Source organism: Hyperolius riggenbachi, chromosome 4, assembly GCF_040937935.1.
Source record: "Hyperolius riggenbachi isolate aHypRig1 chromosome 4, aHypRig1.pri, whole genome shotgun sequence".
Classification (NCBI taxonomy): domain Eukaryota; kingdom Metazoa; phylum Chordata; class Amphibia; order Anura; family Hyperoliidae; genus Hyperolius; species Hyperolius riggenbachi.
Window position 1 is genome coordinate 102081111 of NC_090649.1, and position 26856 is coordinate 102107966.

The 26856-nt window shown below is 43.3% G+C and overlaps 1 protein-coding gene across 19 annotated transcripts in view; it reads left to right on the plus strand.

Annotated features, from left to right (window-relative positions):
• The window catches only part of MYT1L (myelin transcription factor 1 like), a 703503-nt gene that overhangs the window by 106704 nt on the left and 569943 nt on the right, over nucleotides 1-26856 (plus strand). The window contains exon 1 of one of the 19 annotated variants that reach the window (XM_068280358.1): nucleotides 16779-16827. The exons of the other annotated variants lie outside the window; for them this stretch is intronic. The gene's annotated coding sequence lies outside the window, so the exon portion shown is untranslated. Of the gene's footprint in view, nucleotides 1-16778; nucleotides 16828-26856 lie in introns of those variants that run through there. 19 annotated transcript variants of the gene reach the window in all.

Genomic DNA, 26856 nt, shown 5'->3' on the forward strand with positions numbered 1-26856 from the left:
TTTGTGACAATAACCCGGAACAAAGGATTTAAATAAACCAAAAGTGTGTGCAAGTCATGATGGGGTCCTCGTCAGACAAGGACACCCTCTATGCATATTCCAAGGAGACAAAAGGGCTCAGTCACACCATGTGCTGCGCTGTCAGTTTTGACGCAATGCACATAGTGCACGATCCACATGGCAACATGAAAGTCCATAGACTTTCATGTTACCATTCACACTACAGGTGTGCGTTCCCATGCCTTACGATGTAACGCTTGTGGGGACATAAAATCGCACGATGCACACGTTTCCCGACGGGTACGGCTGCCAGGATCTGCGCTCTAGCGCTCCCCGACATGCATTCCGTGCGTTGACAATGCAAGCACGAAATCCTGTTCGTGCTTGCGTTGTGTAGTGTGAATGAGCCCTTAGGGCCATATGCAAATCATATTTTCACCAGAGTTTTATCCTAGGAGATACTTTCTCTATTTAAAATAACTTTCCAACACTTTTCAACTAAAAACAGTGCCAAAAATTAAATGAAAAAGTACTATCAAAATTATTTTGAGTATTTTGTTGCTTTCTTGTGGCTTAAAAGGCATTTTATTGACAAGTTGAAACATATCACCCAGGAGAAAGCCCTGGAGAGAAAGTTAATTGCATATGGGCCTTCATCTTCTAACTTTTTAGCACTTTACAATGTGAAAAGTACCACAAAGTAGGTGAAAAAGTGCTGTCAAAAGTATGTCGAATATTTGTTTGCTTGTTGGTCATTTCAAATGGTTTAAAGAGACACTGAAGCGAGAATAATTCTTGCTTCAGAGCTCATAGTTAGCAGGGGCACGTGTGCCCTTGCTAAAACGCCGCTATCCCGGGGGTCCCTTCACCCCCAACCCCCCCCCTCCCCGCAAAATTAACGACCAAATTGGTCATAGATTTTGCTGCTCCTAGAGGCAGGGCTAACGGCTGCAGCCCTGCCTCCAGTCGCGTCTATCAGCGGCGCATCGACGCCTCTCCCCCGCCCCTCTCAGTCTTCCTTCACTGAGAGGGGCGGGGGAGAGGCGGAGATACGCGCTGACAGACGCGCATGGGGCAGGGCTGAGGCGGTTAGCCCTGCCTCAAGCCGGAAAAGATCCCCCGCTGCTCGGAGGGGATTTCAGGGGGTCAGGGACCCTCGTTTAGCCGCGGGATAGCGGCGGTTTAGCAGGGGCACACATGCCCCTGCTAAATATGAGCTCTGAAGCGAGATTTATTCTCGCTTCAGAGTCTCTGTGATGCATTTTATTTACAAGCTGTGAAAATATCACCTAGGTGAAAAAGTGAATTTCATATGGTCCAATGTCAATTCCTTCTAATAGGTCCTCTTCCTTAAAGGATCACGATCGCAAAAAAATTTAGAATTTAAAATGCATGTGTACACATTCCTATAAAAAGCACATTTCTCCCAGAGCAAAATGAACTATAAATTAATTTTTCATATGTTTTTCTTTCGTTGCTGTTGCTTACAACATGCAGTAAAAATCAGTCAGATCTGATAGGTTTTGGACTAGCTCATCTCCTCATGGAGAATTCCCTGCTCCAAGTAACTAACGTGCCGTGAGCCTCTTCAGAACTCAGCCCCAAATTGTTGCCCCAGGGACTGAGTACCAATTGCAGCGGGCGTCAGTACTTGGACATGTGTAGGAGGCTTATGATTGTAATACTTTTATCAATATCAGATCTGTTTTCCTCTAACTGCACCATTTCTTCCTAAGTCATTAGTTTCAATAACGTTAGAGCATGCCAGGATTCATCTTCTTATTCAGAACTATTCAGCCTGATAGTCTGAATACAGAGTAAAACATAGTCCCTTTCACTAGAGAATACTTTGCCTAGGTTCCCTGTTTTAGGCAACAATGCTAGCGTTCGGTGCAAATTGCATGTTTCTACACGTACAGTATTCCTTGAATGCCTTTTTTATACACAGGAAGTGGGCTTTTAGAGTTCTACAAACCTCTGATTGAATTAGGGTGATTTAAAAGCTGCTTATTAGCACACACGTTGTGTCAACCAGGGACAAGGCAGGACTAAATGTAAACCTTTCCTTTTTTGAAACATGTAATTTGAGAGCTTTCTGTGCACCAAATCTGCCATTGTTGCAAGGAAGCATAATTTTAATCATCTCCCATGTTTACAATAGAATGGCTGGCTGCAGTCAAAATGGATAGGTGATTTATAATAATGTATAATTACATTCAATTACAGAATGGCATGTCTAGTATTGTTATGTTATATAAATGTTTGAAAGTTTAGATTCCCTTTAAAGGACCATTATCCCAAAAATTGTAACATTTAAAATACATATGAATAAAATGTTCATTTGATCTAAAGTATGCACTATAAATGTATTGTTTCCCATGTTGCTGTCACTTACAGTAAGTTGTAAAAATCTGACAGATCGAACAGGTTGGGGGATTTTCTGGATGTTTTTACTTTCCAAACCACTGAATGCCAGTTTTTCAGCCCAACTGCCCAATTGCAGTTTGGTAATAAGTAGGGTGGCCAGCTACCATCTTTGTGTTGATCCTTTCCAGGGAGTTATTTTGTAGAGAATAAAGGTAATGCTGAGACTCTCCTATGAGGAGATGGACTGGTCCAAAACCTGCCAGATCTGTCAGCTTTTTATTACCTACTGTAAGTGATGAGAAATGCTCATTTTGTATGTATTTATTTTAAATTTTACAATTTCAATCTGAATCTTTAAGATTTTTCATATGTTGTACTAGCTGGTAGCTCAGCCAAGTGTTTTTTTCATATCTCCATGTTGCTCCCTTAATTGCCTGATGAAGCAGGATTGTGCCTGTGAAACGTGTTGCATTGTGAAGTGGTCGAATAAAGTTTTTTTTTATTGAACTGAAACCGACATTTTTGGGTCTTTTATTGGGGAGGTTAGTCCACCACTACCTCCCATTTTATATAATGTTAAATGAAAGTTTGTATTCTTTTGCGGCCTCTGTACAAGTGTACTAAATGTTACAATTGTTCCTGATAGTGTTCCTTTAAGAAGGAATCTTTTGGGTATTTTGACTGTTGCTATGTCCATGGTTTCAGCGCTAGTTATCTTTATACATTCTGAAAGTACAGTAGTATGATAAGATAATCAGCTGCATCTGGGTGTCCATTTGTCCTTATATGCAGTACCATATTCTGGAACATGCAAAGATCACTTCCCCTGACCTTCCCTTGTTCTATAACGTTCAATAGCAAATGTGATATAAAAATGTAAAAGTCAGTGTGACACATTTAGAAGAGCTTTTGCAACATTTTTATTTAATTAAAGCAGTGGTTTGTGAGCGGCAAGTGGCTCTCAGCGCCCTCTTATGTTCTCTTTGTGGCAGTTTTGCAGGTTTTCAATCAGCCTTGAACTTGAATTTATTTAATCTGAAGAATTCACTGGCTAACTTTGCTTGTGGCCCGGAGTTATCCTTAAAAATAATGCTTTATGGATTGCTGTAATCTTAACAAGAGATATTACACAGCCTCAACACCTTATCAGCACTGTCAGCTATCATTAACTGGGTTCTCCTGAGCACTGGTATCTCCAAATAGAAAAAAAAAATGTTTTACAAGTGCAATGGTAGCATTCATATTTCTCTCTCTTTAAAACTGGATGAAACTGACATAAAATGTGTTTTCCTATTTTTTATTACCCATACATTTATAATATTTACTTTTGTGCACAAGTATTATTGTCCATTTACGAATTACAGTTTAGTCTGCTATGAATGCTGCCTTTGCATTTTATTTGCTAGCTGCTGTATTTATCTTCTATATATATATAATAGAGTAAGTGCCTCAACCTTCAAGCAAGAATGAGTAGCGCCCTGCCCCCAGGGCCGGTCCAAGCAAGAAGAAGAAGTCGCGCCCTGCCCCCAGGGGCGGTCCTAGACTTGCTGCCGAGCTGGAGGGGGTAGTGGGCAGGAAGGGGGTATTGGGCACAGCGGCGGGGAGGGGGTCAGACCCCCCCCCTCACTCACCTGGGTCCCCCATCTGCACTACCTCTCTAGCTTAAGTTGAGCAGCAGCCACCCCTATTAGTAATAGGCAGTGGGCGGGATGACTCACCTCTTCAGCGTTCCAGCGTGCATTCCACTGTCGTCACTTCCTGCAATGCCATCCACTTACAATACAGTGGATGGCATTGCAGGAAGTGATGACAGTGGAACGCACACTGGAACGTGGAAGAGGTGAGTCATCCCCGTCCGCTGCCTCTTGCTAATAGCAGCGGCTGCTGCTCAGCTTAAGCTGGAGGGGGAGCGCACATGGGGGACCCAGGTGAGGGAGGAGGGGTGGTCCGACCCCCCTCTCGCCGCTGTGCCCAATACCCCCTTCCTGCCTGCCACCCCCTTATGTGGCTAGTATATTATAAAATACCTAGTGACCATTTCTCTCTTGCTTCACTTTTTGCTATCCATGCGTTGAAACCTGGAATGTTTACTAATTGTGGCTGATAAGGAAATATAAACGTAATCACTTCCTGGGCTTAGAAAATAAGCTTTCCACTAAAGAAAAGAGTGGTGTGTTTAACTTTTTGAATGTTTTTCTGCTACCAGAACCGGACATAATGCAAGCCTATGGGAAGGGACAGTACCCATTCCCACTAGGCATCCCGCTACATAAAAAACGTTACCTTTCCTATCCCAGATCTTTACATCCCCGTTCATCCTGGTAACAGGAAGTATAGGGCTTCTTGTTGGTTTGCTAATGAAACAACAGGAATCGTCCTGCAGCAAAAAAAAAAATTCTCATTGATTCATGTGGACCATTGAGAATCCTTCCTGCTGCTAGGTAGGATTCACATGTTTTTTGTTTTTTTTTAACAAACCAAGTGGAAGTCCCATAATTTCTGTGCTCCATGGATGAGCAGCGTAAAAGCAGCAAGGAGCGGGGACGGCGTGGGCGACAAGAACAGCGGTGGAATGGCCGGTGGATGGGTGAGCACATGGGTCGCAACCCAAACACAGTAGCAAGTGTGAACAGCGGAAACACTTCCCCTCAGGACCTATAGCACAAACGCAGCATTTACGCATGCGCTGCGTTTGTGCTATAGTGTAAAGCTTTCATATGGGAGAAAATGCATTCAACAGAGGCTTCAATAAACCCGGGGAGCACACACACAGCACAGATTGCGTAACATGCACACAGGGATGGGCTGGCCGGCATCTGTATGTATCCTTGCACTTGTGGCAGGCCGACAGGCAGGTTTTTTGTGTGCCACCCTGTATTTTCTCAAACCAAAAGAAGCACAGCCAGCCAATGTCAACATTCATTAAACTAGACAGATCGCGTTGAACAATGGAAATTTTAAAGGCACCATGGAGTACACAGATTAAATGTTCTTTATTTTTATCCCATAGTAGGTGGAATGTTTTTTAACACTTATGTTTTTTTAACAATATAATTTTTTGGGGGAGATGGGCTTTACAGTCCATGTTTAATATAAATATATTTTTTTGTTTCTCTCCTCGTTCCTTCCATCCTGCCTAGCACAAAACAGGGACCCAGCTCACTACAACTAACTGTCACACTTCCCCTGGAAGCTCCGGAAAGCTCACTATATCAACACGCCAGCCATGCCAGCTTTCTCAGTGTCTTCGGGGTGCGTGCCTGGTGCATCTGCCACTTACCTTCCCCATCTCCTTATTGGCGGGGGGGGGGGGGGCTATTGCAGCCACTTGTCATAACTTAACCCCCTTCACTCTGCCAGTTGTGGAGAAAGAAAGGGGCGTGGAGATGGGGTGGATAAGATATGGACAAGAACAAACATCTTGATATGGTCCATGGGTATGAAGGGGGTGAGGGTTCTATTTTTGAATGCAGCATGGGGAGATTTAGACAGAGACATGACTGGCCTGCCATTTAACTTTCCTCCCATTGTTTTCTATGGAAGGGTGGTATTACCCTGGGGTATGAGGGTAGCGTCCAGATACCAGCCAGAATGGTGTGGGGAGTAGAAGTTTGGTCCTCATGAAGGTGGTGTGATGTGAACCCCGATTCTGTTTAGGTTTGACATGGTGTTTTTTGAGTGTTGTGTGCCCGTCTTAGTGTTAGGAGTGATAGGTAGGGGAGCCAACAAGGAGGGAGTAAAAAGCAAAAAAATTGGAGCTAGGTTTTAAGCACTTTTGAATAAAAGAGTTCAGTGGTGTAACTACATTTCCTGGGGGCCCCCAGCGGAATGTTTATGGGGCCCCTCCAAAGTTTACACCCCTTCACTTGCCTCAACTCGATGCCCTTCAAGACCTATGGGCCCATCTCACAAGGGTCATAAAACAAGTGTGGCTATCATGATCTTCAGACCCATAACAAGTGTAGCCACAAGCATTCCTAATCTGACGTGTAGTCCACTGTACTTGGGGAAGGGAAGGTTAGAAGTTGGGGCTCTGCTACAGCTCTGCCCCCCCCCCTGTTTGATCGCAGGGGCTTCTCCCCTACAGTTATGCCCCTGAAAGAGACAGACCTAATTGCTTACTGAGAGCAGACATCTTTGCACATGATGTGGACTATGATGGTGTAATTATACACAGTCAGTCTGCATAATATCGGCCTTATGTTGCATATACACAAATTGTGCAATATTAATATGCAGGGAACCTGTCACCCTGATAAATGATCCCTTTAGGCTACATCCATTTATTATCGCCGATGACAAATGTGACCCAGCAATGAGGAACACAGATAGATACAGTTTTATTACCATGTTATTGAATTCCTTTACTAAGTTCCTGGTAACGTACAGCAGCACGATGATTTGTCATGAGCCGTGTATAGGTGTTTAAATACAGATTTGACTAAACCATCTGAAATATAGCAGCATTAATAATATCAGCAAGTGCAAGGCTATAAAAATAACCATTATGGTGTTATAAACTATAAACACATAAAACGAAAGAAAAATAAGAGTGGTTTTACAGTGAAAACAGGACCTTTATCCTTAGAATATAACTGCTTTTTTCTTTTTATGAAAGTAAGGCAGCAATATGCAAACACTTGGCTGCCACACTAAAATTAAATGGATGTTTTCATTATAGCCGTGTCCAACCTGTATTCAGCCAGTGTTGCTTGTAGTTTCTGGTGCCAAAGTTCTTATAACAAGGGATGTAGAGTAAGGCACCGCAACATGTTTCCGATGCCTGTTGCCAATATTAGTATATTGGTAATGTTACCCATATTCTACTGTCCCCTTATCTGAGCCTATCCTTAGGCATACACTAAGATCCTCTCTATCTGTGTCTAATCTACTCCCTACCTACCTACACCTATCTATAACCTACCTAATATTAACACTGCAGATATCCAACCCAGCTAACTGGTCACCGCTGTCACCTGAGTTCAGCTACATAGAGGCTGAATGCTACCACCACACTTAGGACTGGATTTCTGGAAAGTTAATAAAGGCCAGGGCCTTGGGTGGCTGCAGAGGCGTAGCTAGGCTTTTCAGCCCAAGGGACAAAGACAGTTTTTGCTCCCCCTTCTGAACAAATTGGGCATGGCCACGCATCAGAATGTGGGTGTGGTCATGGGTGGAGCCAAATGTATAAATGCTGTTTAGATAGCCAGATGTCCCTTCCTTCCCCTTGTTTAGATAACCAGATGTACCCGCTGAATTAGCCAGATGTGCCCCCATTGTTCTGCTGCTAACACTTCTGCACTCCTGTGCAGAGGGAGGAAGAGAAGCAGGGGCACTTCGGGCAGCCAGCGAGCTGCCTCTCACTCACTTGGGGGTGCGGTGGCCATGCTCTACGCCCCCTTACAGTGCTGCGCCCGGAGATATTTGTTCCCCCTTGCCCACCCATAGCTATGCATCTGGGCGGCTGCTGGCCAAAGCATGGAAGAAGGGCTACTGCATAAGGAAACAAAGGCTACAGAAGGAAAAGTAGGGCTGCAAATGGGTAGAAGCACATGGCTGCTGGCCAAGAGAGCTGTTTATTGAAGAGAGAGTCTGCAATACTTGGATATTATGCCACTACTCGGAGTTTGGCTACACAGTTGCCAATCTCTTGCACTACTGCGGTAGACACCGCCACCGTGATAGAGTATCCGAACTCCATTGCCAGATTCACTGTATACTATAGCCAAAATTCAGCAGTTACATTACCCTCCATAGCCATGTTAGACAGGCTATTATTATTATTATGGCCCTATAAAAGTGGCCAATCACTTTTACATTTTTTATTTTACTTCCAGTTTTCCTAAAGAGTTGGTTTTTCGCCATCCCAGTATCCTTTAAAGGGAACCAGAGATGAGCGTTTCACACAAAATAAACATATCAGTCCATAGCTTGTAAAGAATAAATGCTCTACCTGATAATTTTGCCGCTCTGGTGTGCCTTTTTTAGTGTTTTTTATCCATTATTGCTCCAGGAAAAATCAAATATGGCCGCCAGCTCATATCCCTTCTCCTTCCGGGTTATATGAGTTGTTCTGGATGTGCTGTCTAGGCTATATGAGACTAGGCTGCTATCTAGGCTATATGAGAAAGGCTGCTGTGTGCTTTCATTTTGGTATGATGTACTGCCTGTAGGAAGTGTCTCTCATAGGAATGAAACTGCAGTGATCAGTATCTATGCACTCAGAGCACACAGGGATCATATTGCAGCCACGGAGCTTCTCTTTCAGCAGAGCAGCCCCTCCCAGTCATCACAGCTCTCAGTATGCAGGAAATCTAAGCCAGGAGGGGGAAGGCTTGGGCTTGAAAACACTTCACAGAAGAGTGACTCAGCTATAATGATTCCAGGTCAAACCTCGACTGAATAGTCGGTGGATTCTTATCACAGCTGCTAATAGACTAATTAAGCAGATAACAATGAAACTAAAAGCAGGGTAGGTGTTTACTGTCATGTTCCCACTGATAAATGTAATAAAATACATGAGGGTGCTTCATCTCTGGTTCTCTTTAAATGTTTCTACACAACTGACCTAGGAATTGAAAGAAGACTTTTGTTTGATTTTTCTGTACAATCGTTTTATTAAAGAAAGCTAAAAATGGAATGATTTGGTTGAATTATGTGTGTACTATGCATGGTCATCTATTCACAAGTCACATCTTGTCATATGCTGCCTGGCTTTGCTGCAAAGGCAACAGCGCTATTATTGTTATTATTATCTTTTATTTATAAAGCACCAACCTATTGCTCAGCACTGGGGGAAGTTGTAAACAGAGACGGCACACTTGTGTGCTCCCTTAGGACTGTTTAATTCCCAATTAAATTAAATGAATTTCAATGAATAATTCAATTAATTCGGTTTAGGTCCTGATACCACAGATTGTGGTTGTAGTACAGTTTGTGGCTGACAGTACATTGTACAGTATTACTATAACTAAAAAAGGCTTGATCATCATTACTTGTACTTGGAATTTAAAGCATGAATGATGTCGATGACAATCAGCCCATTTCATTCATCAATTATTTTTCTTTACATTCACAACATTTCCAGTATTACTTATTTGGCAAAAATATTTGAATAGCTACCTTTTCCACAGAAAAATATACCTTGACTTTCCTCCGAGAAACACAAAGGGGTTATTCTGTTCTTGGTGCTGTTCGTTTGGATGCTGTAGTATTGGTTTGGCTATGGAACACGTTTTTCTGTGTTGCTTTTGATATTTTCCCATAGCCTTCTGCTCTCCATAACTGATTGCCAAAAGAATTCCCCACTACTGACCTCACACCTTTATTTGAATTCCTTTCTGATGGCTAACCGCATCCTCACTCGTTTAAGAGGAACCTTAGCAAAAAGGGAAAACATAAATTAATACATTGCAAAGTGATAGGTTTAGGCCTCTTTCCCACCAGGACGTTGCGTTTTAGGGAACGTTATAGGTCGCATAACGTGCGCCTAACGCAACGCCTGTGGTGTTGTAGGAGGACGCTACCAAGAGCCGCGTTATGCAGCTCTTGGTGCGCCTTTTTATGCTATGAAATGCGGAGACCATGTGATCCGCATCACGTGGTCCAGCCGGCCAATCGCCGCACAGATCGGCCGCTCCAGGAAGTAAACACTGCACGTCACTGAGTGCAGTGAATATTAATTAGCCATGTGGCTAATCCTCCTCCTCCAACATGACTGAGCATGTACAAACAGTCTAACGCGGCTTAGCATTCAGCACTTCGTTTGAACGTGTAGCGTTTCACTGTAATGCAACGTGGGCACTGTGAACAGCCCATTGATTTTTCAGTGCTGTGCGCTGCGCTGCGTTACAGGCTGCTCTAACGTGTGCCTGTAACGTCTGACTGTGAAAGCAGCCTAAAAAATAGAAGAGAGATCAAGAAATGATTGATATTCACCATGTAATTTGTTCATATTGTTTGATCCACAATGAGCCTGCAAGTAATCATCTTTACTACTGGCAGAAAAGAAAAGAAAAAAAACAGACAGCACCAACTGGTATTATCTATAGCCACACCCCCTAACAATGCGATAGGCTAAATTATTATTTTTTTTTTAAATAATTATACTGTATGGGCCTGATTCACAAAGCGGTGCTAACAGTTAGCACGCTGGTGAAAAGCCCTTTATCACACCTAAACTCAGTTTAGGCATGATAAGTTTAGGTGTGATAAGTTTAGGTGTGATAATTTTAGGCATGATAAGTTTAGGTGTGATAAGTTTTTAGGCGTGATAAGTTTAAGCACCAACATTGGTTAGCACCGCAGTGCACAGCTGATCAAAAGTTTTGTGCTTGCAAAGTCTGGTGCACTTTGCATAGAGTTTAACTGCGCTGCTTTGCGTGCGGGACTTTGCGCGCGATCTAAACTTATCTAAACTTATCATGCCTAAACTTATCATGCCTAAACTTATCATGCCTAAACTGAGTTTAGGCATGATAAAAATGGTTATCACGCCTAAAGTCTTTAACTGGGTTATCACCGCTTTGTGAATCGAGCCCTATATGTCCACAGAGGGAGATACTGGTTGCCTGGCAGTTGGAAACAGCGGTTATTTCCCACAATGCAACAAGTCACACAGACAGGACACTGTCAGGGCCATTGTCCTGACATCACACTTTGGGATGGGTTTCAAGACAATATCAGCCATACTCATGTCCCCAATGATCTACTACAGAAAAGGTAAAGTGGACAGTGAAAGCAGATATGATAATCCGATGTGACCATTCACGGCAGTAACCATTCCAGATAAAATGGGACTCTCTGTCTAGTGAGAAAAGTATTGAGGCTGCTATATTTATTCTCTTTTAAACAATACGCTTGGAAGCCCTGCTGATCTATTTGGCTGCAGTAATGTCGGACCCCCCCTCCCTCGCCTAGGTCTCCCGATCTGCGCTCCCCTCCAGCTGTAATAGGAAGCAGCCGATGCCCAATCATAGGAGGCATGGGCGGGGAGGACTCACCTTATCCGCGTTCTAGCGTGCGCTCCACTGACGTCACTTCCTGCTTCGCCGTCCACTTACAATACAGTGGACGGCGATGCAGGAAGTGACGTCAGTGGAGCGCACGCTGGAACGCGGATAAGGTGAGTCCTCCCCGCCCGTGCCTCTTACTATTGGGCATCGGCAGCTTCCTATAACAACTGGAGGGGAGCGCAGATCGGGGGACCCAGGCGAGGGCCCAATACCCCGCTAGGCCCAATACCCCCATCCTGCCCGCTACCCCTCCGGCTCGGCGGCCCCCCACGGGGGTGGGGGGGGGGGGGGCGGCGGTGGCAATTTTTTTTATAAATTTGCCTCAGGCGGCAAAAAGTCTAGGGCTGGCCCTACGGAACCCCATAGAACAGGGGTCAAGAACCTTTTTGGCTGAAAGAGCCATAAACATCACATATTTTAAAATGCATTTACCTGAAAGCCATACAATATTTTTCAAACTGGCACAGTACGCATCCGCAGCAGAGAGCTCATGTCCCTGTTGCCATGGTGATGTGTATACAGTTCATCCTCTGGAGCAGTGGAAGTGTCAGACATGTCTTCAGCTTCTCTTGGGTTTCAGCAATATCAGCAATTTATCCGAAAGCCAGACAGGAGAACTACCAACTAACAGCTAATTAGCTAGCTGACTTGGGGGTTAAATCACTTTGTAGGATGAGATCCCCGCACTTTGGCCCAATAGGCTGCCTGTCACGTGACAAACAGCCTATTGGGCCTATCAAAGCTTGGGAATCTCATCCTACAAAGTCAATGGAATTGACAAGGTGGGACAATAGGAGCAGCTGTTAGTTTTGGGCACTGGCGAACTCAGGGGGCTATTCCGGGTGTCTGGAACCTCCCCCCTGCACTGAGCTGTGTATTCAGCCAGGGAAGCCTGCATAATATAAACAGCCTCATTCTCCCTCCCTTCTTACTTCTGGTGCCTCCCTCCAGCTAATAGAATGAGAGAGGCAGCCGAGTTTCCCTCACAACCCTCACAAGAAGATGCAGCCTGCAGTGAGAGAATGTTGATTATGGAGTCCTGGACTCTCCACAGCACAGAAGTGTCAGACATGATGAAATTAGAGTGCAGGCAAGCTGGTAAATATGCACAGCATGATGCAGAGCTTGCCTGGACTCAGGGTCTGTGGGCAAACATCTGTCTGGTCTCTCCCCATTGTTATAATGACTGCATGTGTGGGTAAGGTGTTTAACAAGCTGAAAAGTTTTTGACAGTCCCTAGACTCCAGGAGGGCTTCTTTCTGACTTGTGTGAGAGACTGACAGGGACAGGAGTCCGATTATAGGCAAGTAGCCTGTGTGATGTGGGACTTCAATACAGATAAGTTCTCTGCTCCATCTCAGGCTATTCTCAATTTCTCCACTCCTCTCTCTGGGCTAGTGCAACGCCAAAATGACAATAGCAATCACTAGCAATTTGTGAGTGTGATTTTGTGAAGTGATTTTCAGAGCGATTTTTGAATGAATTGCTCAAAAACATGCTACATGCAGTATACCTGCGATTTTGAAAAAATCACAACGCTGCTGTGGGAACACCCACATAGGGTAACATTAGCCAAGCGCTTTTCAAATCACTGTTGATTTGAAAAACGCTCAGAAGCACTCTTGGTGTGCACCAGCCTCCTTCATTCACCTTTGTTTCCCTCTTCCCCTAGTGCTGGCTGGCTGACTGTGTGTTCTTGTCTTACAGGAAAGCTAAATAAAAGTGCAATCCTGGTGAGGCAAAATATTATTATTTAGTATTTATGTAGTGCCGACATCTTCCGCAGATGCATATATCCCTGCATCATATGGGTATCGCTTGCGATATGTGACACTATGTAGCATATTCCACTGAATTGTCCAAACTAAGTCTATCTCCTGTTCCTCTCATGGGGAGTTGTTCCAGCGCTGTCCCCCGTTCACATTTGCTGCTACCAGAAGCCCTCAGAAACACTAGTGTCCTTGAGTACTTCCAAAGATAGGCAGCTCCGTAATACGCCAGCGCACTTTTGTGCATGGGCAGTATGGAGCCACCTGTATTCGGAAGCACTCGGGACATACGTGCTTCTGGACCTTTCAGGAACCCCCCCCTTAAAAATCCTGCGTTTGCCCCTGTTGGGGGTAGCGCGAGTAAGCTAGTGGTGCATGCTACAGCAGTAGCGGGCCTACTTTGAAAATGTTACTTGCGCTGCCACACTGAGCTGCACTGTTTGACCAGTGTAGCTTAGTGAATCAACCCCTACTGATTTGTCTGTGAGCCAGATGCAGCCATCAAAAGAGCCACATCTGGCTCCCGAGGTATAGGTTCCCTACCCCTGCCATAGAAGCTACCATGACTTGCTACACATGTAGATGTATCTATGACACATTCTGAATACCTGATCTGCTTATGCTACACTATCAGGGGCCTTCAGGGGATCTGCCTTACAATCATTTTTAGAAGGTTAGTGATAATGGCCTCCATAAAGCTCCCATCATTGGGCTATTTTAATTATTTGCCTATGTAGTGTATGCAGTGTGTATGAGAAGGTCATATTCTAGCGGGATTCTAATCTGCTCATGTTTTTCTATAGTTGACGTTTGATCTCGGGGAGATGGAAGGTTTATATTTGCTGAGCATTTCATGTGTAGCTCCAGCCGATCTATCATTTACATGCACACTTCTTACAATTTCCACTCTTTATGTTCTACACAGACTTAAATTTAACTCCCGTCAATCAAACCAATGCAGATCGGCATGTTCTTTACCTTGTGTAAAGGGCAATGCTCTGTATCCCGTTGACCTCTTGATGTAATGCATTTTTATGTGGCCGCTGACTTCTGTAGTCTAGGGTGTAAGTGTCTTGGGATCAGCGTGATTGACTTATGTGTGATTGACCTTTCTACCGGTGTCACTCTCCGCAATGAGCTTGCCATCAAACGGAAACCTAGGAAGAAAGCTAATACTTGTTATCCCTGAATGACATTGCGTTGGTGTTTTTAAGAATTTCCATTTTTAAAACGAATGGATGTGTTCCAAAATGTGTTCCTTTTCATGAGAAACTTGCAGTGCATTAATTTTATAGTGTAAACAAACTGGATGTGGCTAAACAAGTAAGAGCTATTATCTTGCTTGACCTACGAGCTGCTCTTTTTCAATGCCAACTGTTCTGTAGTAAAAACAAAAAAACAAAAACGCAACAACAATAATAATAGCTACACAAATTATTTACAACTCTGTCTTTTTGTGTGTATGAATATAAGCGGTGCTGTGCCATACAGTCTCCAACTAAATAATTTGATGAAAGACGAAATGTAGGCAGGCAGCAAAATTCACAGGAAAAAAAAGTAAATGAGAAATGTCTTACTTACTAAAATATTTGTAGGTATGATTAACCAGTCCTGTGATTCAGAGAGCTCAGCCATGCAGTGAAATCAGCATAAACAGCTTGGATCTTACTGCCCACACCTTTGTTCCCTCCCTCAATTCACTAAGCAGTTTAGACTAGTCTACTGATGGTTTTTGGTCTACTGATGGTTTGGTGTAATGTTTTAGACCTGTTTTTAGACCTGGTCTAACACATTTGGTAATTAGGTCGGTAAAGCAGGAGAAATGATCAAAAGATGCAATTCACAAAGGCAAACAAGTAGTAACCACGCCCACTTTTTTGACAGAGATTAGACCAGCTGATTTCTCTTGGTAAAGTAATTCTGTGAGGTACTTTAGATGTGAGGATGAAACCTTTTGAATTAATTATGCAGTAGATTAATTGTATCCAGAGGAGAGCTGATCAAAGGAGAAGGATGTCAGTCATAGCTACTTGTTTGTGAATTGCATCTTTTGATCATTTCCCTTGCTTTACTTACCTAATTACTGAATGTTTTAGACCAGGTCTAAAAACAGGTCTAAAACATTTGGTAATTATTATTAAATTCCCTCTTGACGCAACTGATTTACACCAAACCATCAGTAGACTAAAAACTATCAGTAGACTAGTCTAAACTGCTTAGTAAATTGAGGCCAAAGGCTCAATACAACAGAAGCAACTTGAAAGTCACACCTCCATCCTAGCCCTAGAACATGTGGCTGACGCTCTTCTCCCCCTCCCTTACATTGTATTTGGTGCCAGTGAGTGGGCTCTGTAAATCCTGAATGAATCACTGATGTAGGAGGCTTGTCCCAAGCAGACAGAGAGGGGAGGAGTTACATCATGTGACCACACATTCAGGGCCCACAATAACAGATTTGGGTTATTTATTTTTTAAGGAATTATAACTGCTTTGTAGTACTGGGTTAAAAGATTTAATAAGGACAGATTGCTTACTTCTTAGAATGATTATAGTAAAAAAAATATGTTCTTTTCGAAGTCCTTACTCATCACCCACAGAATCAGGACATGAGAGGGACCACAGCTTTCATGCCACTCCACCTCTTTCCAGCTGAGGTCTGTGGAGGGTGGTGGTGCATCCAGTGTGGAGAGTTCAGCAACATTTACATGAATCGCTCACACATTTAGACAACCCATATTTTATTTAAATATATGTGGTAGCCAATGGTTCTTGGAGAGACTGCTGTCAAATGATTCACCAGTACTGGTTCCTTCTGGTTAACTGAACTCTTGATGTGTCCTTGGGGTCCTCTCCTCTTCTCTCTTTTGTCACTTGAGCATATGGATTTAATATGTAAAAACTGTTAGGTCTTGGACATAAATGTAAGGCCAAAGTTACTTTATTGGTTTGAGCGACATCTGTATTTCTGGACAAGTTTATTGCTAAGATGCTATGTGTATAATTTGGATAAGCGTTATGGTGCCCATACACGATACAATAAAACGTTCGATTTTCCCGATTATTTGATCTAAATGAACGAATCGAATGAAAGTTATGGTGGCCATACATGGTACAATTTTTTCATACAATCTTACCATTTCTATGTAGTATAAGGGTAAATTAAGTGAATATACTGAAAAGATAATTTAGGCAGTTCCCTTATATTCCATAGAAATGGTAAGATTGTATAAAAAAATTGTACCATGTATGGCCACCATTAAAAATATTTTACTTTTCGATCAACAAATTCGATTGATTATCCCGTTTTTTCGAGAAAAATCTGATCGGACATGTGGGAAAAATCTATTCGATCTAACGGAATAATCGAACTAAATTGTCTAATCGAAAAAAAAAAAATGAAAAACTGTACCATGTATGGGCACCTTTAGATAGATAATGCCTTACATAATTGTTTGCAAAATATTTCTTGCCTTCTGAAATAAAAAAAAAGTTTGAAATGAAATATATGTTGTAGCAATAAGGCACATGACTAAGAATGTGTACTGACTGGTTGCCATGATACAGAGTTGCTTGCATTAAATCTACAAGGGAAAGACGGCTAAGGGGTGTAAGCCATTAATCAGTTTCGGAAGACCAAGTGTGCAAATCTACAACTAGTCCCTGCAGTCTAGTAACCGGTACTGTTTTAATAGGCTGATAGTCCGTCCATGTAGTAGCATGTGCTCTCCACCATAAAAGACCTGGGGCCCACTGGCAGTGCTTTTACAGTGCTTGGAGATTGCTGGTGATCAGCAAAACACTGCAACAGTGGTAACCGTGGGGGATGTTTCCACTTGCGGAATGATCGCAAAGCCCTGCATGCAGCATTTTGGGAGCAATCACAGAGCGATCACATTCAATGGCTGCAAAGCCAAATTTTTCTGGGAGTCGCATTTAAAATCGTGGGAATTCCCTGATTTAGAAATCGCAGGCATTTTGCAATTTTCAAAAAGCACTGCCAGCGGGGCACAGGCCTTAAGGTAGCTTGCTTTTTCAATGAAAGGGACTGGAAAAACTGGGATATGTGTGAGTTCAGGACTGTAATTTTTTTTTTCCACTGGTTGAACTTGATGGACTGTATTTTTTTTCAACCAAACTATCAATGAAGCTATGTGACTGAGCCAAGGACACAGGAGACTGGAGCCCACTTGTGCTCTGTTAGGCTTGGTGGTGTATTCTCCACAGTCAGCATGCAACGCATGAGCTGACGTGAAGGAGGTACACACACCAGCACAAGGAAACAGGCTATCCCTAGTATAGTGGAGGGGAGGACTGACTCCAATAGGAGATTGTGGCGCACAGAGCCGGTGCAGATCCGAACAGCCACAAACAATGCTTTCGTGATAATGTCTCAGCGCAAAGTAGCGCTGAGCGCATAAACCAGAACTGAGGAGATCAGGACAGGTAGACAGAATGGACGCTTGCTTAACTAGCCTCTACTTAGTGACAGCAAGCGTCCACAACAAGACAGACTGGAATGAGGCAGCCAATGCATTTGCAGTGATGGCGTGCCTCACAAAGACAGGACAGGATAGTCAGGAAATAGCAGGATCAAGATAGATGAACGTAACACAGACAAAAATACAATAAGTATGTTTTCCTAGCGTATTACAATTACAGCTATCAATGAAACTATTTGTAACGTCTGACTAACATATGTATATATCGGCTATGAACCGATATATGACATAAACAGGAACACTGACTAGGACTGGAGCAATACAGGGAACAGGACTCAGAAGGATTCGCTATCTCTTCGCAGAGATGAACGCAATCCACAAACGGTAACAGAACAGGATTCAGAAGGATTCGTTATCTCTTCGCAGAGATGAACGCAATCCACAAACAGAACCAGGAGCAGGATAACTAACTCAGCACGGGTGATCACGATACGCGCAAACTACCAAAACGTGCTGGAAAGCTGACTAACTGAACACAGGATATAAACAGTTCGTGAACGTATACATCAGCGACACTGATGTATCAACGTAACACGAATACAAGGAAAATAATAAACGTGCTGGTATGCATAAATATTGGCAATGAACCAATATATGATGCAAGACCAGCAAAGTATCTTTAGAACAAGAAACACGATCTGGGGCTGAAGCAACAGCAAGACAGGCTTAAACTGAAGCTATGATAACCAGAGGAGTCCTGCAGGAAGCAGATCTTTATACTGAGGTCATCCAATGGGAGCAGACATGCAGATTCCCACACAGGTGAATGATAATCAGACACAAGCTGACAGCAGGGAAAGGCAGACAAAGCTATGCAGCTTGCATGGAAAGAGATCAGAACTGCCTGAGCTGCAGCACTACTACTGCCAGCAGTACCTGCTGCAGCAGCGATCATGACATGCTCAAGCTGTAAAGGCAAGCAGCTCAGTTCATGAGTGGTCGTAGGTGGCTGACAGGCCAGAGTTGCGGGCTTTCCTTGCCAGACTGTGTGTGCAACTAAACTGGAGTGTTGAGCCATCAGAGAATTCTGCACTCTGAATAATTTACATTTGCGGCCACCTTCAGGGCATCACAGGTGGGACTGCAGTATGGGGCCCGAGTGGGTCTGAGGCCTGGCAAACAATACCACGCCCGTGGGCCCAAGCTGCAAGTCTGTCACAGAATATACAGACAATATACTGTCAGTGAGTGTGGCCTTGTTTGCCTTGGCTGGCCAATCTTGCATTGTGATTTGTTTAGTGATTTTGCCATGCTTTTGCTTTGCCATTCTCATTTCAGTGTATGAGAATCACATTGCAATTGCTGAGAAAATGCTGCAGGCAGCGTGTTTGCAATTTTCACAAATTGCATGTGCAACTCAATCACTGCAGTGAGAGTAATCCAATAGGATTACATGTGTCACATCGCTGTGCTGATCACCGGTGACCACCTTAAATATGGGGGTTCACCTTAAATATAGGGGTAAAGGGAGTGAGGGGGGCCCAGTAGGTTTACCCAGTATGGGGCTCAGAAATTTCTGATGGCAGCCTTGCCAGATGCAGGTGTATTTCAATAAGGCCCTGAGCCCACTAGCGCAGTTGTGTCTGCTTCTGTCCGCTTTTCAACATCTGTAACATTGATGTGTAACTAAAAAGCGGACACAACTGCATTAGTGGACTCAGGCCCTAATGTGAGTTTGAGTTGTCACTCTCTGCAAAGCACGAGAATGTGATTGTTTTCTTGCTGCACTACATATTTTCACCGTATATAATTCCTTGCCCCGTGGAACATGGAGATTTCCCTAACACAGGCCATGAAAGATGAGCAGCCAGCCATGTTTCCCATGAAAATAACACGCTTTCTTCCGCAACAACAGCACCCGCAGGAGACGCTGTCCTATGAAATGCTTCAGAGTGCCGAAATCCTTAATCCTTACAAACTTCAGAGATTAAGGCCTGGGAAACACACTTGCTGTGTGCTGCTCCTGAGACAACAGAACAGAACAGATCATTCATCATTCCGATCAATGTTCTCTAGGGTCTGCTCTGTGTAATGAGGTGACTAAATGTACAAGGCTTGAGTTAGCAGTGTGTACACTCAACTGCATGTATGTGTGTAGTCTCCTTACACAAAGGCTTTCCTCCTCATAGAGTCTTGTAGAGATTGTATATTTCAGAAATACTGTGAGTCCAGAAATACTATTGCAAAAAAAATGGAGATAGTAGAAATACGGTACTTCAGAGCTGACTGAACTCAGCTTGTAGCTAAGGAGCCACTGGCCACAGTGCAAGTTTTAAATGGGGCTCCCAAGCACTTTATTGGAATGGAGCCTCAAAACCTTTCAAGGACATCTTCAGTGTAAGAGGTGCAATTAGAGGAGGGAAACTATTTGTTTATGAAGCTGCTATTCAACACACATACTGTATATAGGTGATCATTATCATTAAAGCACTAATAAACAGCTAAAAGGATGGATGAAGGAGGGCCTCTAGTAGGTCCCTGTGGTCCAAGGTCCCAGGGTGGTTGCAACCTCAGCATCCCCTATTGCTACGCCACTGCTTAGGTCATTTTTCATCTTCTGCTCTTCAGCAAGACAAAGTGTTTCAACTTATATATTGCTTAAAGCAAACTTGAGGCCAACGTAATGGCAAAAAACTGAGATGCTTACTTTTCAAAAAGGAAGCCTCTGGTTCCTCCAAATGCTTCCCATGTCCCTAGACCCTGGCGACCACCACCACTGCCTGGGACCCTCTTGAAGTTCAAGGCTGCGATCCTCACTGCTGCACCCGCATGAGGTCATCTGCGGCTGTTCAATATCATGGAGCTGCTTGTGAATAAGCAACTACAGCTTATTGCGCAGGCACAGCCATACTTGTGCAGGTGCAGCACGACTGCATTTGTACACATCGGGGACAATGGTCATGGTCCATATCTGATAAGCTCTTGTTGGATATGTTCCGGGGTTCTGTGCGTGGCACCAGTGATTTCCAGGAGGACATGGGAGGCTGCTGGAGGAAGCTGATGAAGAGGTAGGGTCTGAAAAGGCGTAGTGGGTGACCCAGCCTCACACACTGTCAGAGCACTGTTTGTACGTTTCCCTCCTGTTTCCATCCACTGCTAATCCTGCCGCTGGCCAAGGCCGGACTGCTTATTGGAGGAGGTTCCTGTCTATGTGAGCTTTGATATGCTTTGCTTTTGCATATACATGTGGATTGTCGGATGTAAAATCAAATTCCATTTACCCACTGCTCTGTATTTATTATGCAGTCTACAACCCGACCCTGCATTGCAAGCATTCCAATATAATCATTAATATTTCTGCTGTAATCAATCTTATCTTAGTCAGCCTGGCTCCTTTTTTGTACATTGCGGGGGAGAGGGAAGCTTCCCACATTCCTGCTTCTCCCTGATTGGCTGATGGCAGTTCAGTGTGAAAGGCTGAGGCTGAGAAGGGAAATGCACCTCACACATCTACAGAAGCTGCTAAAATACAATCTATGCTGTACTTACATGACTTTACAAAGCAAGCTAGATATGACAGTGCAATTTTGAGGAGAAAAAAAAGAGTAAGGGAGAAAATTACATCAGGATTGGCTTCAGTTAGAGGCAGTAAAGATGGAAAATGCCTGGAACGTTTTTCTCTGTATTATATAAAATTTACTGAAATCATGTGGACGGTACAATACACATGTAAGTAGAACAAGCATGTATCTACTTATATATGTTTTTTTTTCCTGGGATAGTATGGTTGTCCCTGCTGCTTTAACAGGCTTAAAGGTATATTACTCTACTAGAGCACTCCTCCTCTCTTTTTCTTTTTCAGTCACAAATATAGTTACCCCCCGGGGGAGATGTATTTTGTGAGATTCATGAAGCGATAAAATAAGGCAGGAATTAGTATGCCACTCAGTGTCCACTCATAAGTGATCTATCAGTTCTGTATGGAGTCCTCTTTTAGCTGGAAGATGAGTTTTGTTCTAGTTTATGCTATGATCCTCATATAAAGGTGAGCCTACATTGAATAATTCTGCTGTTTACTGTTTGTGTTCCTAACAAATGATTCTGGTATCAGTTTGGCATGTTTATAAATTTGCTCACGTTGTGCTCCCTGGCTGACTACAATGGTAATGGTGTGCAAATGATGTTATGAATCTATTATTTCCACCTAAGATAACAGATGGAATAAAACATGTTAAAAGAGTGTGCATTACCTGCCTTCCACTGATAAGACGGGAATATATAACCAGATGTCTGCAATCAGCCGACTGCTGTCTGGTTCACTGTATGTCGTCCTTACATGACCTTGGCTTGGCTATTGTATAGTTTATTCTGACAGAGATGACTTCCTGCGTCATTAGCCCGGGCTTACTCATAAAATCCGCCACCCCGGGATAAATCCTCTGAGTTATGGAAGGCTAAGTGCCTGATTTCACAGAGCAGATATAGGTGACATTACGTTTGGTAATGTTATGAAAGGGGGTGTTTATGGCGTTTGTAATCACTTTTCCTTCTACATTTTTTTCTTGCATGGGAGATGTGAGATATTAATATATCAATGGTTACTACTTTGCATTCCATTCAAAGCAATCCTGTAAGCGTACGCAAAATAAAGGCGCCAGGAAATGTGTGCGCCTGGAAATAGCCAGTAGTAGAATATCGGTAACATTTACCGATACTCTACATTTTTACAGCGGTAATTTCCGATAGTAAAATATCAGTAAATGTTATCTATATTTTACTACAGCTAAACCTAATGGCTCACACCCACCTCGCGATTCTTCTGATGTTTTTCCTGATGATTTTTTGGGGCGATGAGCAGTCGTTTACACGATCTCGCAATGTAGGTAAAGGCGCAAACATCGTTTAACGTCGCGTGGTGATAACTATGATGGCAGATCGGATCTTTAAGATCCCCGCAGACTTCCGCACAAAGTACAACGATCACTTGAAGTTTCATTGCGCCCGTCATGTAACATCGCGCATACCCACCGGCTGAGAGATGGAGCAGTAGAGCGCTCGTCGTCAGGGAGACAACGCTGGATCCATCTCCCTGCATCGCGAGGTGAATACTTAGCTTAACCCTACTCTCACACAAACGTATCCCCATTCTTCAATGCCTAACACTAAACCCCCCCAACACCTAACCATAGAACCCCCCTTACTGACACCTAACTTTAACCATCTCCCAAAGCCCCCCCTACCCCCGGCGTAAAGCCTCCTTCCTGACACCCAATTTTAGCTGTCTCCCTCCCTGCTGCAAAACCTTTTCGTTATGCCTGACCTTAACTGCCCCCCCAGAGCAAACCCCCTTCCTGCTGGGAGATGTACTGAACAACTGCCTTTGAGAAAGTGCTTTAGAAAATAAAGAAACCCCTTGGTATCCTCCTTGAGGATATGGACTAGTCCGAAATCACATTAGTTTGATTTTTATTACCTACTGCAAGTGATATCAGCGTAAAAAAATAAAATAAAATCATTTATAGCGCATTTTACTGTACATGTTTTTTGTTTTGTTTTTTGTTAACACTGGTTTTATTCTCCTCAAAACAGCATAGAAAGGAGAACACATATAGAACAATAACAATGTAGTTATATACCAGCAATTGAGAGCTTAGCAAAAGTAAAAGAACATATGTAATAAAGCATGTACATGCTATGCAATAAAAGACACAAAGCCTGAAAATCATACAGACTAATAGAAACTACCATCTAAAAAAGAGCTCATCAGAGAAATGTGGAGAATCCATGGTCCACAATTGAAAGGAAAGTGACTAGTGCTAAGTTCATATGGTACTGCCCATACTGTGATGGAGAGAAGAGAACAAGAAACAAACAAACAGAACAAAAAACGGGCGGGTCGGGTCGGATCCCAGTCATAAACAGAAAGATTATAGCTGAAGGGTAATAACAAATTGAGGCACCCAGGAGCTAGGAAGAAAGTGTCAAATTATCCAAATGAGGGACAAATGTACATTTTATAGGTACGGTATGTCTAACATGTATTTTACATTTTGATGCGATAGCGGACCTTTTCTCCATGGACCAACATGCATGTTATCTCTATGAGTGATGCTGTCAGGAGCATAGGAGGGATGCGGGTGCAACAATACATAAGGGTCATTCTCATTGCTTTTTACTGCGTAGGAAGTGCCCAAATGACAATCAGTCATATAGGTATGTTATAAACATAAAGGTGAGTATCCACCTACCTTAATGACGACTAATTAGACATAAATATGCACAGTAGACAATGCATTTCACGGCTAGTGTCGCTTCATCAGGTCAGTTATGTGCCCAAAAGTCTAAGGGCTTGATTCACTAAGACAAATAGCATGCCTTATCTGAGTTAACACTCCTTATCAGAGATAACACACCTTATCAAAGTTAACATGCCTTATCAGAGTAGCATAGCGAGCGCTCCGAACCCTCAGGGCAAGACGAGTGGAGGTCTCGTCATTGCCATTTAGCAGGCATACGTTTGTAGTGCTCGCTGTGCTACTCTGATAAGGTGTGTTAACTTTGATAAGGCATGATATCTCTGATAAGGAGTGTTAACTCGGATAAGGCATGCTATTTGTCTTAGTGAATTAAGCCCTGTGTGTGAAGCCTGGGGTGCCAGCTAAACCATGAAACACGTTGTCTACTGTGCTGAAATAAAATGTACTGTTTATGTCTAGTCATCATTAAGGTAGGCTGATACCCATCTTTATGTTTATAACATACCTACGTATATCAGTGATTGTCATTGGGGTGCCTCCTAGTCCTGCTTTGCTGTTGTACATCACCCTTGGCTTGGGGTCTAGTTTAGGACCCCACCACAAACTCTTTTTGTTGGAGTCGCGACTTGTGAAATCCTGAAAGGCCGAGTGGAGACGGTTCTTCTCCACATGTGTATACAGTGGTTGCTGGAATAGCAAACCAGACTTGTGAGTACCTGACATACTCTTTTCTTCTTTCCAATACCATCTGACATACTACACCAGATTGGGCTGTCGGTGTCCCTGTGTTTTCTTTTCTCCTATAAGATTCTAAGCTGTAAGACCGGTCTTCTAGCTGTGTTCGGCATTCCACTCTAACTAACCAGTATCTAGCACAGGCATGGGCAAACTCGGCCCTCCAGCTGTTACGGAACTACAAGTCCCACAATGCATTTGCCTTTATGAGTCATGACTGTGACTGTCAGACTTCTGCAAGGCATTGTGGGACTTGTAGTTCCTTAACAGCTGGAGGGCCAAGTTTGCCCATGCCTGATCTAGCATCTTATTTGTTCTTTGTAATACAGACCTTGACTTTACAAACGATCAGATTTCCAGGGAAGGATGTTATTTTGTCATGGTGTCCTGCGGCCAGAACAGGTAAAGCTGTCTGGCAGCATATTGATGTCTAGCACAGTACAATTTTTCTCTCTAAAGGAATAAATGTATAACAGGTCATTAAACAGGACATTATCTTTGTAAACACCATCTTGACGTTGCGCTTATAAAGATAAAATATCCACAATGCCGTTTGGTGGGAGTCTCTATAAACAGCTTGTGATAAAATCAAAAGAAAGAATTAACACAATGTTGTGCGATGGAATGCTAGTTTGAACTTTTAAAATGAATCTGAAGTGAAATACCACATGCTGAGATAAGCAAGTGTGTCTTCAGTATAAGTACACAGGTCCAACAAACCCGCCCCGATTGTCGTCTGATTTTGGCCCATTGGACGACAGTTAGGCGTGTATACACGTGGCAAACAACTAGACAAGGGACTGATAACAGGCTTTTTGCTGGAACCATCTGGCGGATCAACTCACACGAATGTTGGGCTGATATTGTGCAGTTGACCATGTGTATACAATGTACAATGTTGTTTGAACAACGTACTTAGTTTGAATGCGGCCACGTTGTACAGTTCGTTGTTTTGCCTGTGCCTGCAAGTCATGTAAATGGTTTGTCGCAGGGTTGGTCATGCATTTTGTTGAATGTGTATACTATACGAGCCTTAATAAGGACTTTCTTGAAATTCCATGTTGTTGTTTTGTTTTTACGGATTATAGTTTACAGGTTTTCAGATTAGATTTTTTTAATTTTTCTACTGCTCTTCTGTATGTTTTTGAGTCCCTAAACATGATAAATGACTTAAAGAATCGCTATCATGAAAAATTCTAAAATTAAAGTGTTATGAAACTCAGCATTTCCTCTTTGTTCTACAACATTATTTACATCATAAAATCTACTACCATAAAAAAATGTATGGCAGAACAGCATTGAAACAGTTAAACACAGCACTTTGTTCTTCAGTGGGAAGCTCCTGAAAGCTTCTGAACCTATCCAAAGAGGTAATTACAGTATCTTTTGTTTACATTCCTCTATTGCTACAATTAGTATACGGCTAGCAGTGTGCTGAATTAGAAGTGCACTGAGCTGAGAAGTGGATGACAGCTGAGAAATGATCACTAGAAGTCCACTCTTCTCTGCAGAACCTCACTGTACTTCCTGAGCTAATCAGGAAGTAGAGTGAGTGGCGCTGCAGAGAAGAGCGGAGCACCGTCCCATGGAACGCGGAAGAGGTAGGTTTGCGTTCTCTCCCCACTGATGTCATTGTTGGAGGGGGGAGTGCTGAAGGGGGAGCCCGGGGTGAGGGAAGAGGGAATAGGGCTTCCCTCCTCGATGCTGTTTGTGCCCTTCCATGCTACACCCTCCTGCCCCTAAAAATGGCCCTGGGGGCCCCAGAGGCAGCCCCCCTTCACCCGGCTTCTTCCCTTAAAGGCCCCCCTGTGGCTGCATCCCTTGCAGGGGCTATTGTTATGCCCATGATAAAATATGAATTATAAGAACTACATTTCTCTCAGAGTAAAATGCACTATAAAGTATGTTTCCCCTATGTTGCTGTCACTTAAGGTGCCCACTAACTGTACAATCCCGCGGCCGATCAATAATTTTCGCCATCGGAAATGATCGGTCATGCCTATTAGCGTAAAATTCTCGCTAGCCAATTTAATTAATCAAGTGCTGGAGGCTTGCAGCCGTCTGCAAGCGCTCTGCACAGAATCAGGAGTGGCTGAGAAGCAGCAATGTGCTCTGCCGTCAGCCCATCTCTTCATTCTGCTTCTACTGATTCTTCTCTGAGGAAATAAATAAATAGCAGTTTTAACCTCAGTCCTCCTACATAACAAGCATGGCCGGGAGAACACAGAAATGGTGAGATGAAGTAATTTAGCCATGCCTTTAGGAAAACACATTT